Source organism: Myotis myotis, unplaced genomic scaffold, assembly GCF_014108235.1.
Source record: "Myotis myotis isolate mMyoMyo1 unplaced genomic scaffold, mMyoMyo1.p scaffold_m19_p_30, whole genome shotgun sequence".
In the NCBI taxonomy this organism is placed as follows: Eukaryota; Metazoa; Chordata; class Mammalia; order Chiroptera; family Vespertilionidae; genus Myotis; species Myotis myotis.
In genome coordinates, this window is record NW_023416336.1 from 2,006,269 (window position 1) to 2,018,280 (window position 12,012).

Here is a 12,012-nt window from a genome sequence, read left to right on the forward strand (position 1 = left end):
TGAAGGAGAATCATTGATTTAATTGTCTGGGTAAGATACGTTGACCTCAATGATCAAAATTGAGCATAGCCTTAACACCATTACTCTAGTGGCCATACCAGGGTGGGGCAGGAACCACAGGAAGGGGGTCATGGGGGGGAGGGGGAAGAGGGGACATCTGTAATACTCTCAACAATAAAGATTTTTTAAAAAAGCTGTGGTACATTTACATAATGGAATACTACATGGCCATAATAAAGGAAGGAAATTTTATCTTTTGCAACAGCATGGATAGAGATTATTATGCTAAGTGATATAAGCCAGCCAGAAAAAGACAAATACCATATGATCTTACTTATATGTGAAATCTAATGAACAAAATAAACTGATGAACAAAATAGAAACAGAGTCATGGAAACATGGAACAGACTGACAGCTATCAGACGGGATGGAGGTTGGGGGACTGGATGAAAGAAGGTGAAGGGATTGGCCCCAAAAAAACATATATACATAACACATGGACACAGACAACAGCGTGGTGATGGCCAGAAGGAGAGGAGGGTGGGACTAGGTGGAGGTGGGCAAAGTGGGAAATGCACATGGAAAGAGTTTTTGCCTGGGGCAATAGGCATACGACACAGTCTGCAGGTGATGTTTCACTGAGTTGTACACTTGAAACCTGTGTGGTTTTGTAAACCAATGTCACCCTAATAAATTCAATTTTTTAAAAAGTAAAAAAAGGGGGGGGGGACAAACTCTTGTTTCACATACAACTGTAAACCACCCTATATATTACTGTCCATCAACAGAATGCCATTAAATTCAATAATCTTTGATATTTTGCCTATTTTCAATCATAAAAAAATCCATAGCTTTTGAGCAAAAGAAGCCAGACACAAAAGAGTGCACACGGCAGGTCCATTTATATGAAGTCCTGGAACAAGCAAAACTAACGGTTAGTAATAGAAACTAGGTGGGTGGCTGTGTGGGGCAGAGGTCAGGGGAAATTGACTGCAAATAGGCATAAGGAACCTTTTGGATGTAATGGAAATATCCCATATTTATGATTGATTGGTGTGGTGAGTACACAGTGTACATACATATCATAGCTCCTCAAACTAGGCACTTAAAATGTGTGCATTTTATTGTATGTAAAATATACCTCAGTTTTTCCCAGAGATGAAGGCAGTCCATGAGAACATAGCACTCCAAAGATCTCCCTAAAGGAACTGACTTTGTTTGAAACAGAGTGTGGGGAAGTTAAGTTTAAGAGGGCCCTCAAAAACAGTGGAGATTTTGGTGGTCAGCAAATAAGAGTTAAGTGGTAGCTTATTTTAGTCAAGTATAACAAGCTAAATCATAGGCCAGCTAGTTCGCCCAAGAAACAGTTAAAAAGTCCTCCTGGAGTTAGAAAAAAATCAAAGACTGGCCTCAAAAAATTATTCTTATGTGTTCCAGGGAATTGCCCAAAACAATGCAGCAACTGGAAATTAGTGGACTCAAACAGCTGGGCATGAGGCAAATGAAGCAGACAGATAACAGAAATAGACAAAGGCAGCACTGCTCAAGCCACTAACCTCCCAGAGTGGCTGTGCGCATGCCCAAGTACCCACTCTCTGAGGAGAGATACCAAATGCATTGTGTTTCATAACAATACTTATAAGATGCTGTAAAAGCAGAACTTAGAGGGAAACTTATAGCTCTAATCACCTATACTAAAACATACACATACATCTAATATAAATAACCTAACTTTTTACCTTAAAGCACTGGGGAAGGAAAGAGCAAACTCAACACCAAAGCAAAGAAAGAAGAAAATAATGGATATAAGAAGAAATCAATGGCAAAAAAAAATTTAAAAAAAATAGATAGAGACAATACTAAAACCAAAAGTTAGTGCTTTGAAAACATCAATAAAATTGATAAATCTTTAACTAGACTGACCAAGGGAAAAGAGAGAAGACTATAATCAGAAATGAAAGAAGAGACATTACTACCAACCTTACAGAAATAAGGATTATAAAGAAATACTATATACACCAGTGGGCCAACAAATTATGTATCTTAGAAAAATAGTAAAAAATTTTTAGAATTTGAGGCTGATTCAAGAAGAACTAGAAGATCTGAATAGACCTATAACAATTAAAATATTAAATTACTAATTAAAAACTATTTTCAAAGAAAAGTTCAGATCCAGATTGCTTCACTGGTGAATCCTAACAAATGTTTAAAGAACAACTAATACCAATTCTTCACAAAATTTTCTAAAAAATTGATAAGTAGCGGCTATTTCACAACTTTTTCTGAGGCAAGTATTATTCTGATATCTAAACTAAGCAATGACTTCTCAGGGAAAAAAAAACAACTCTAGACCAATATCTCTTATGAATATAGAATAAAAAAACTTCAAGAAAATATTAGCAAATTAAATTCAGCAATATAGAAAAAGGATTATACACCAAAATCAGGGGGCATTTATCTCAGAAATGTAGGATTGGTTCAATGCAATATACCTTATTTATAGAATAAAAGGCAAAACCCATATGATTTTCTCAATAGATGCAGAGAAGCATTTAACAAAATCCAAAACCCTTTCATGATGAACAAACTAAGGAATTTTCTCAACCAGATCAAGGCCATCTATTTTAAAAACCCACAGCTCACATCAAACTTAATAGTAAAAGACTGGCTGCCTTCCCCCTAACATCAGGAACAAGACAAGGATATCTGCTTTGACACTTATATTCAACACTAGAGGTCCGGTGCATGAATTCGTGCACCACTGGGGTCCCTCGGCCTGGCCTGTGGGATTGGGCCAAAACCGGCTCTCTGACATCCCCTGAGGGGTCCCAGATTGCAAGAGGGTGCAGGCCAGGCTGAGGGACCCCAATGGTGCACGATTGGGGCCAGGGAGGGACACGGGAGGTTGGCCAGCCAAGGAGGGACCATAGGAGGGCTCCGGGGCATGTCTGGCCCATCTCATTCAGTCCTGATCAGCCAGACTCCAGCAGCAAGCTAACCTACTGGTCGGAGAGTCTGGTCCCTGGTGGCCAGTGCATGTCATAGCGAGCGGTTGAGCGGCCTTAGCATATCATTAGCATATTATGCTTTGATTGGTTGAACAGATGACTGGACACTTAGCATATTAAGCTTTTATTATATAGGATTGTACTGGCAGTTCTAGCCAGGTTGATCGGCAAGAAAATGAAAAAAAAAGGCATTCAGATTGAAAATGAAGAAGTAAAACTAAATTTTCAGATGACTTGGTCATGTATATAGAAAGTCCTGGAGAGTCCACTAAAAAGCTATTCGCACCAATAAATTCAACAAAGTTGTAGGATACACAGTTAATATACAAAAATCAATTGTATTTCTGCCCCTCCAATATGGCTAAGTGGTTGAGTGTCAACCTATGCATCAGGGGGTCACACATGCTAGGGTTGTGGCTTAATACCCAGTGGGGGACGTGTGGGAGGAAGCAGGTCAATGATTTCCCTCTCATCATTGATGTTTCTATCTCTCTCTCCTTCTCCCTTCCTCTCTGAAATCAATAAAAATATTTTTAAGTCAATTGTATTTCTATAGACTAACAATGACCAAACTGAAATTGAAATTAAGAAAAAATTCCATTTACAATAGCATCAAAAATAATATTTAGGAATAAAATTAAGAAAATAAATGTAAACCTTATTTATGCTCTGAAAACTATACAACATTGTTGAAAGACATTTAAAAACACCCAATGAAGTGCAAAGACATCTCATGTACAATGATTGGAAGACTAAATATTGTTAAGATTGCCATACTCCCCAGATTGACCTACAGATTCAATAAAATCCCTATCATAATCCCAGCTGGCCTTTCCAGAATGTAATAAACTGGTCCTAAAATTCACTTAGAAATACAAGGGTCCCAAAATAGCCAAAATAATCTTGAAATGAGAATAAAGTTGGAAGATGCTTACTGATTTCAAAACTTAACTACAAAGCTACAATAATCAACACAGTCTGATACTAGCATAAGGATCACTGTATTGGCCAATAAAATAGAATTTGGAGTCCAGAAATAAATTCTCACATTTATTTTCAAAAGGGTGCCAAGACCACCCAATAGGAAAGAATGTTATTGGATTTCATCAAGCAAAAGAATGAAGTTGGACTCCTACATCACAAAAATTAACTCAAAGTGGATTAAAGACTTAAATGTAAGTGCTAAAAATACAAACCCTCAGGGAGAAAAAAAAGATTTAAACTTCATGACCTTGTATGAGGCAATGGTTTCTTAGATATAACACCAAATACATAAGTAATAAAAGGAAAAAAAAACAAATAGGCCAGCATCTATATTAAAAAATTTTTTTAAAGGATATAATCAAGAAAGTAAAATGACAACCCATAGAATGAAATCATATATCTGAGAAGGGTCTTGTATCTAGACTACAAAAGATTCTTACAATTTAATAAAATAAGTAACCCAGTTTAAAAATAGACAAAGGATCTGAGTAGACATTTACCCTAAGAAGATATAAAATAGACAACAAGCACATACAAAGGTGCTTAACATCATTAGTCCTGGGGAAATACAAATTAAAACCACAATGAGAGAGGCCTTCGCACTCACTGAATGGCAAAAATAAAAAAGACAGGTAATTGTTGGGGAGGATGTGGAGACACTGGAACCCTCCTACATTGCTGCCGGAATATAAAGTGGACTGTGGCAAACCATCTGGCACTTCCTTAAAATGTTAAACAGAGTTACCATATGGCCCAGCAATTTCCTAAGATGTATGTCCCAATGTCCCCAGACATTTCCCTAGGCATATATTGAAGAGAAACGAAAACATAGATCTATACAAAAACATGTACAAGAATGTTTATAGCAGCATTAGCCACAATAGCCAGAGTGGAAATATGGCCAAATGTCCATCAACTGATGAATGAATAAACAAAACATGGTATTTGCATACAATGAAATATTATTCAGCAATAAAAAGAAATGAATTACTGAAACACACTATAAAATAAATGAGCATTGAAAACATTATACTAGGTGAAAAAAGCCAGTCACAAAGGAGCATATATTGTATAATTTTATGTACAGTATATGAAATGTCCAGAGAGTCAAATTCCCAAAGACAGAATGTAGCTTGGGGGGTGGAGGGTAAGGGAAAATACTCAAGTATAATGCTTCTTTTTGAAATGATAAAAATGTTCTAAAATTAATTGTGGTGATGGTTGCACAAGTCTGTGAATATAATAAAAACCATTGAATTGTATACTTTAAGTGAGTGATATGATATGTGAATTACATCTTAAAAAAGCTATTACTTTAAAAGGCAGATATAAGAATCTAGCTATTTTTTATTGAGGCAGTCATTAACAAGATTTGTACAATGTAAAACAATGCCACTCTTCTAAATGAAATTTTTCTTTTGGAAAATATATATTTTTAAAATTTTATGTTTATGTTAACATATATTGTTAATTGTTATTTTAAATGAATTAAATATATTTTAACTTTTTTAGTTTTAACTTCCAATTATGGTAAATATCAATAAATATAAAATGCATAAATTGTTATAGGTATAAGAGATTATAAATAACACTATGATATGCAAGTATATAAAGAAAATGAAATGAGCTCAAAGAAATACCACCCTGCCAGTGTGGCTCAGTGGTTGAACATCGACCTATGAACCAGGAGGTCCCAGTTCCATTCCCGGTCAGGGCATATGTCCAGGTTGCGGGCTTGATCCCCAATGTGGGTTGTGCAGAAGGCAGCCAATCAGTGATTCTCTCTCATCATTGATGTTTCTCTTTCTCCCTCTCCCTTCCCTCTCTGAAATCAATGAAAATATATTTAAAAGAAAAAGAAGAAATACCAAGCTAAAACCATTACATAGAGTAGTAGGTACTATAAAAAGATAAAAACACTGCTGAAAATTGTTCAGAACTTTATTTAAAAACAACAAACAAATTCCCTTTTATATTATTACTAGAGGCCTGGTGCCTGAATTCGTGCACAGGTGGGGTCCCTTGGCCTGGCCAGCAATCGGGGCAATTAGGGCCGATAGGGCCAGCCAGCCATTGGGAGGGACTGCAGGAGGTTGGCCGGCCACAGGAGGTTGGCTGTGGGAGTGCACTGACCACCAGGGGGGCAGCTCCTGCATTGAGCATCTGCCCCCTAGTGGTCAGTGCACCTCATAGTGACCGCTCAATCGGTCGTAACAGTTGCTTAGGCTTTTATATATATAGATTTGAAGATGCATATTACATTTTCAAAATTAAAAGTATATTTAGAATCACTGTAGATTAGTTTAGAAAAAAATCCTAGCAAAATGAATATGCCTATTTTTATATATTGTAAGGCTAAATTGTATTCTAAGGTGTCTTTAGGACTCTTTTCCCCTTGTAGGACTTTGGTTAGCTGGTGATGTGATAATAGTCTTTGTCAACTGGGCGATACCAGAACCAACAAATGGTTGCTGTGAGGGCAAAGGGCCTGACCCAAAGAATCAACTTTCAGGTCATTCAGTGGACCTTTAAGTTTGCTTCTGTTTGCATTGAAAGTTAGCAACACCCACAGCAACTCTCCAGCAGTTAGAAACAAAGGCCCCTGCCCTTGGCACACATTCTCCATGGTTATGAAGCCTCATTGCTAAGGAAGCATGTGGTGTGGCTTCAGTTTACAAAGCCAGAGCCCTGGGTTTTCCTCAAGGTCACTGCTACCAGGCCTCCCTTAACTCCCACACCAGCCCTTCCTGGGATCTGTGTGGCCACCTGCCACTCTTCCTTTACATCTATAATAATAAAAGCATAATATGCTAATTAGACTGGATGACCTACCGGACAACTTTCCAGACAACCTTCTGGATAAAGTCACAGTGGTGGGGGCCAAGCCCCTTGCATGAATTTCATGCATTGGGCCTCTAGTTATGAATAAAGAGAACTTGAAAGGTTGGCCTTTCAAAGTCAAAGCCAAGAGCCTCCCTCCCGCCCAGTGGGCCTTCACTAAAGAAATGTTAGTTTGGTAGAGCTGGATTGGATTCTTGGGGTTGGAAAAGGGTTGAAAAAAATAAAGGAGCAGGTAAATCCACAGGGACAGAAATTAAATTAGTGGTTGCCAGGGTCTGGCGGAGGGGAGAATGAGAAGTGACTGCTAATAGGCACAGAGGTTCTTTTGGGGGTGATGAAAAATTTCTGGAATGAAATAGTAGTGATGATTGTACAATTCTGTGGATGTACTAAAGACCACTCAGTTGTACACTTTAAACATCTACATTTTATGATATACTAGACGCCCAGCGCACAAAATTCACCTAGGCCAGGCCTGTGATCAGGGCTATCTTCCCCAGCTGCCCACAGCTGGCCCCGCCCCCCACTGCCATTCCCCCCTGGCTCCCCATTCACCATCAGGAGATCGGAGCCTGCCAGCCAGGAAAGGGACCAAGAGGTTGTCAGTGCGCCTCATAGTGGCTGGTCCAGCGGTTGTTCTGCCGTTAGGGTCAATTTGTGTATTACCCTTTTATTACATAAGATAGAGGCCTGGTGCACAGGTGGGGGCTGGCTGGCCTGCCCTGAAGGGGGCCCTGAATCAGGGTGGGGGGGTCCCTGTTGGGGGGCAGGACCAGCCTGGGAGAGGGGCCTCAGGCAGTTTGCAGGCCAGTCATGCCCCCAGCTTTGTCAGAAAGGACGTCTGGAATGATGTCAGGAAGACTTCCAGTCTATCCGGTCTAATTAGCATATTACCCTTTTATTAATATAGACTAGTGGCCCAGTGCACGAAATTTACGCACTAGAGGTTGTCCCTCAGACCCACCTGCACCCTCTCCAATCTGAGACCCCTCAGGGGACATCCTTCTCACAATCCAGGACCACTGGCTCCTAACCGCTCACCTGCCTGCCTGATCACCCCTAACCACTCTGCCTGCTGGCCTGCTCGCCCCCAACTGCCCCCCTCCCCCCGCTGGCCTGTTTGTCCCCAACTGTCTCCCCCCCGCATCGGCCTGATCACTCCCAACTGCCCTCCCCTCCTGGCCTGATTGCCCCTAATCACCTCTGCCTCGGCCCCGCCACTATGGCTTTGTCCAGAAGGATATCCGGAAGGTCTCCCAGTCTAATTAGCTTATTACCCTTTTGTTAACATAGATGAGTTCTATCTCAATCGATCGATAAATGGGAGTTATTTCACTGGCCAACAACAGCAGAGGGAGCAGGGTGGTTTAGTAACATGAACAGCTAGTTCACAGGCATATTGAGCAACAGTTTTTATTTTCTCAACTGAAAACTTGATATGAAGGGGTTACTGGACTAGACATTTTGAAGGTGGTTTTGTGTGAGACCAAAGGTCCTGCATTCTCTCTTGGGAATGGAACAGAAGGTTGATGGCTATATTTCTGACATTTGAAGATCAGATTACATCAGCACAAATTTATGCAGGTTAATATTTGAATTTGCATTTGATCTGGGAGAAACTACTTATTGAAAGATTGGTGGCTCTTGTGAATGCTCTAGTCTAGTGTATTTTAAGGGATGTATTGGGAGCAGGGGTAGAACTTAGGACACACTTCTGGACAAAAGCTAAAGGCAGAGGTCTCAGTGGAAAGAAGGGCTATCTTGGATGCAGGAAGATTCGGAGCCAAACATGAAGGAAATCATGGACTCAAGAGGAAAAGAGTGGGAGCTCCAGGCAATGAGGTGTCCCTGCCCCTACTGATTCCCAGTCCGCCACCACCCCTTCCTCAAGGGTTTAAACCAGGGAGGTAAGCTCAAGGCCCTAGACCACTTCTGCCTGATGGCTTAAAGGGTCTTCTAAAAGGGCGCCTGAACTGGTACCTAATCCCGTCTGACCTCTTGGGTAAATAGGCTACTGTGTTGATAGAGAAAAAGGTCCTAACTTGGTACACCCTGCCCACTCCTGGGGCGTAGGTCTAGCAAGGAAGCAAGGTGGAGGTCTAGCAAAAGTCATGGGTAGACTTGCATGTGTCACCGTGTAATTCCCTGTGCTCTCCAAGAGGGAACACATGCATGCCAAGGAAGGGAGTGACGGTGCCATGTGAAACCAGTGAGTGTGGGCCCCACCCGGCCTTCCCTGGACTTGTATGTAAGCCCCAGGGAAAGAAAGGGGATGAGTAAAAATGTAAGGAAATGGTTTCAGTTGATGTGTTGGTGTAACACAAAAAGAGAGGGCAGCATTCTGTTTTCAGCTGTGCTAAGCTGATCTCTAGGCCCAACAACTGTGCTCTATTTTGGGGTTCTCTCGGCTCTGCCAGTTGGAAGTGGGTAGCTGCTCGGCATTTCCTTCCCCACAACCTCACACCCAGACAGTGTATAACAACGAGTGTTAGGCTCCGACCAGATGCTGGCATGTGTGCAGCCTTATTAGGAACTAGGTCCCAGAAGTCACACAACCAGTTCTGTGACCTCCGTGAGGTTCCTACTCTCCCTTTACTAGGCACCCGATACAGATTGTATTCGTTCCTTGGGGCCACACTAACAAAGTACCACCGTCTCAGAGGTTTAAAATAACAGAAATGTATTCTCCCACTGTTCTGGAGGCTAGGGGCCTGAAACCAGGGTGTCAGCAGGGCCAGCTCCCTCCGAGACGCTGGGTAAAATCCTCCAGCACCCCTCCAAGCTTCTGGTGGTGGCCGGCAATCCTTGGTGTTCTTGGCTTGCTGCTGCCTCACTCCAATCTCTGCTGTGTCCTCACATGACTTTCTCCCTGTGTGTCTCTCCTCATTTTCTTCTTGGTTATCCTAGTAGCTGCAAGGCTCCATTTCGGAAAAGGCCACATTCACAGGTATTGGGGATTGGGACTTCCGCATATCATATTGGAGGACACCATTCAATCCAGGACACACACCTTGCCAGAAACGGCCACTCCAGAGCCAACCCAGCAGTGTCCTGGCCACAGGCCCCCCCAGGCTTCTGGTTGAGCCCGGCGATAATGGCCCTTGTGAAGGGAAGAGCAGTGGAGTCCAAAATCCTTGTCTAAATGGCAAGTATTAGACTACAGTTCTTCTGACTCTTGTGCCCCAGTTTGCAAGAGCCAGACTCACCGTTTGAACAGCTCCTATTACACGGGAGAAAAGTACGTTCTGATAGCCCTTCTGTTAATTAATCCTTAGGATCAGGTTTCATGAGTGTTTTGTGCCATGGTCCCCTTTGGCAGCCTGGGAAGCCCATGAACCCCTTCTCAGAAAAAAAAAAAAGGAAATGCTTTTAAATGAATTAAATAAAATATATAAGGACATAAGCAGTGGTTCTCAACCTTCCTAATGCCACGACCCTTTAATACAGTTCCTCATGTTGTGGTGACCGCCAACCATAAAATTATTTTCGTTGCTACTTCATAACTGTGATTTTGCTACTGTTATGAATCGTAATGTAAATATCTGATATACTATATGTGTTTTCCGATGGTCGCGACCCACAGGTTGAGAACCGCTGTAAGGAAACCTACTATATTGAAATACACGTCTCAAAATAGTTTTTAAAAATTTGTGCTATACTAGCAATATATGTGCTTCTTTATTAACACTTTAAAAAACAAGCTCTAGAGGCAAGTCTAGTATTATTGTGATTTTAAAATCACGATGAGTGTAAACAATATTTGGAGATACAGAAACTGTAACATCAAGGGAAAACCTGAGATTCCCGCTGTGGCAGAACCATTGGTACCGTTCTCCCCATCTTACCGCCGCCCTCCCCCCACCCCACCCCCGTTTGCTGCCTAGTTTCATGATGGAGGGAAACAAAGTATTTTAGTTTGTGGATGGTGAAAACAAAGATGTTCTTTCCCCATCCAAATGGAAAGACTTCCTGAATCCTCGCCTTAGCCCCCTGGAGGCCAGTGGGCTCCAGCTGAGCAAGCCCTGTCCCCGTGGGTGCGGAGCTATATTCCTGATGCGGAAGCTTCCACAGCCTGGGAAATGCCATGACACTGCCTGCACTGAATCATCTTAACACAGGTTATAGGTCCTCTAACTGCAGAATTCTGGAGGCCAGGGCCATTCAGGCACCGTGGAGGAGGCTGCAGATACCGGGGTCCTGGCCAAGATGGGAGGAGCGGGTCTCAGAGAAGCAGCATTGTCAGCTGGAAGCGGGGCAGGAGTGGGGAATGGAGAGGATGGGGCTGACCGGGAGACAGGGCCAGCACAGGGGAAATTAAACCATACAGATGGTCACCGCCAGCAGGCAATTAACTAGATGCATTTGTAAACACTTGGAAGGTACTCCTTGGGCACCACTAGACATTCCTGTGTCATTTGGTGGGTAGCTGGAATAAATGAAATGTATGTTATATTTGAATGTTTCAGATGAGTTTCATCTACAAACAGCCCAAGTTCAGAGCTTGAACTTATGCAGATAGTTTTAGAGATTTGAAACAAGCAAACCAAAAAATCCAATACAAATATTAATCAATGTATATTATTATTAAATTCCAATTACTTTTATCCATTAATAATTGTCATTATTAATTTGATGTGATGAATAATATTAAATTGCTGCTCACAATCTATATATGTATATATATCTACACTAATAAAAGAGAAACATGGTAATTGGTGTACGACCGCTACCCTTTTCATTGGCTAATCAGCGATATATGCAAGTTAATTGCCAACTAAGATGGCGGTTAACCGCCAACAAAGATGGTGGTTAATTTGCATATGTAGGCACAATGCAGGGAGGCGAAAGGGAAAGCAGGAAGAAGCCCCCTGCCACTGACAGTGATCGGAAACCCAGGGGGGAGCTAAGAGCCGGGGGGCAGGGCAAAGGGCCCCCCAGCCATGATCGGAGAATCGGGCGCCTTTGCCACCCTGGCCAGTGATAGCAGGAAGTAGGGGTGGAGCCAGCGATGGGAGCTGGGCACGGTCGAAGCTGGCAGTCCCGGGAGCTAGGGGTCCCTTGCCTGGGCTTAAAGCGGAACCTGCGATCGTGAGGCGCTGCAGCTGCAGGTCCCCGCTGCCCGGGCCGGATGCCTCGGCCAGAGGCGTTAGGCCTGGGCAGGGGCGGAGTCTGCAACTGC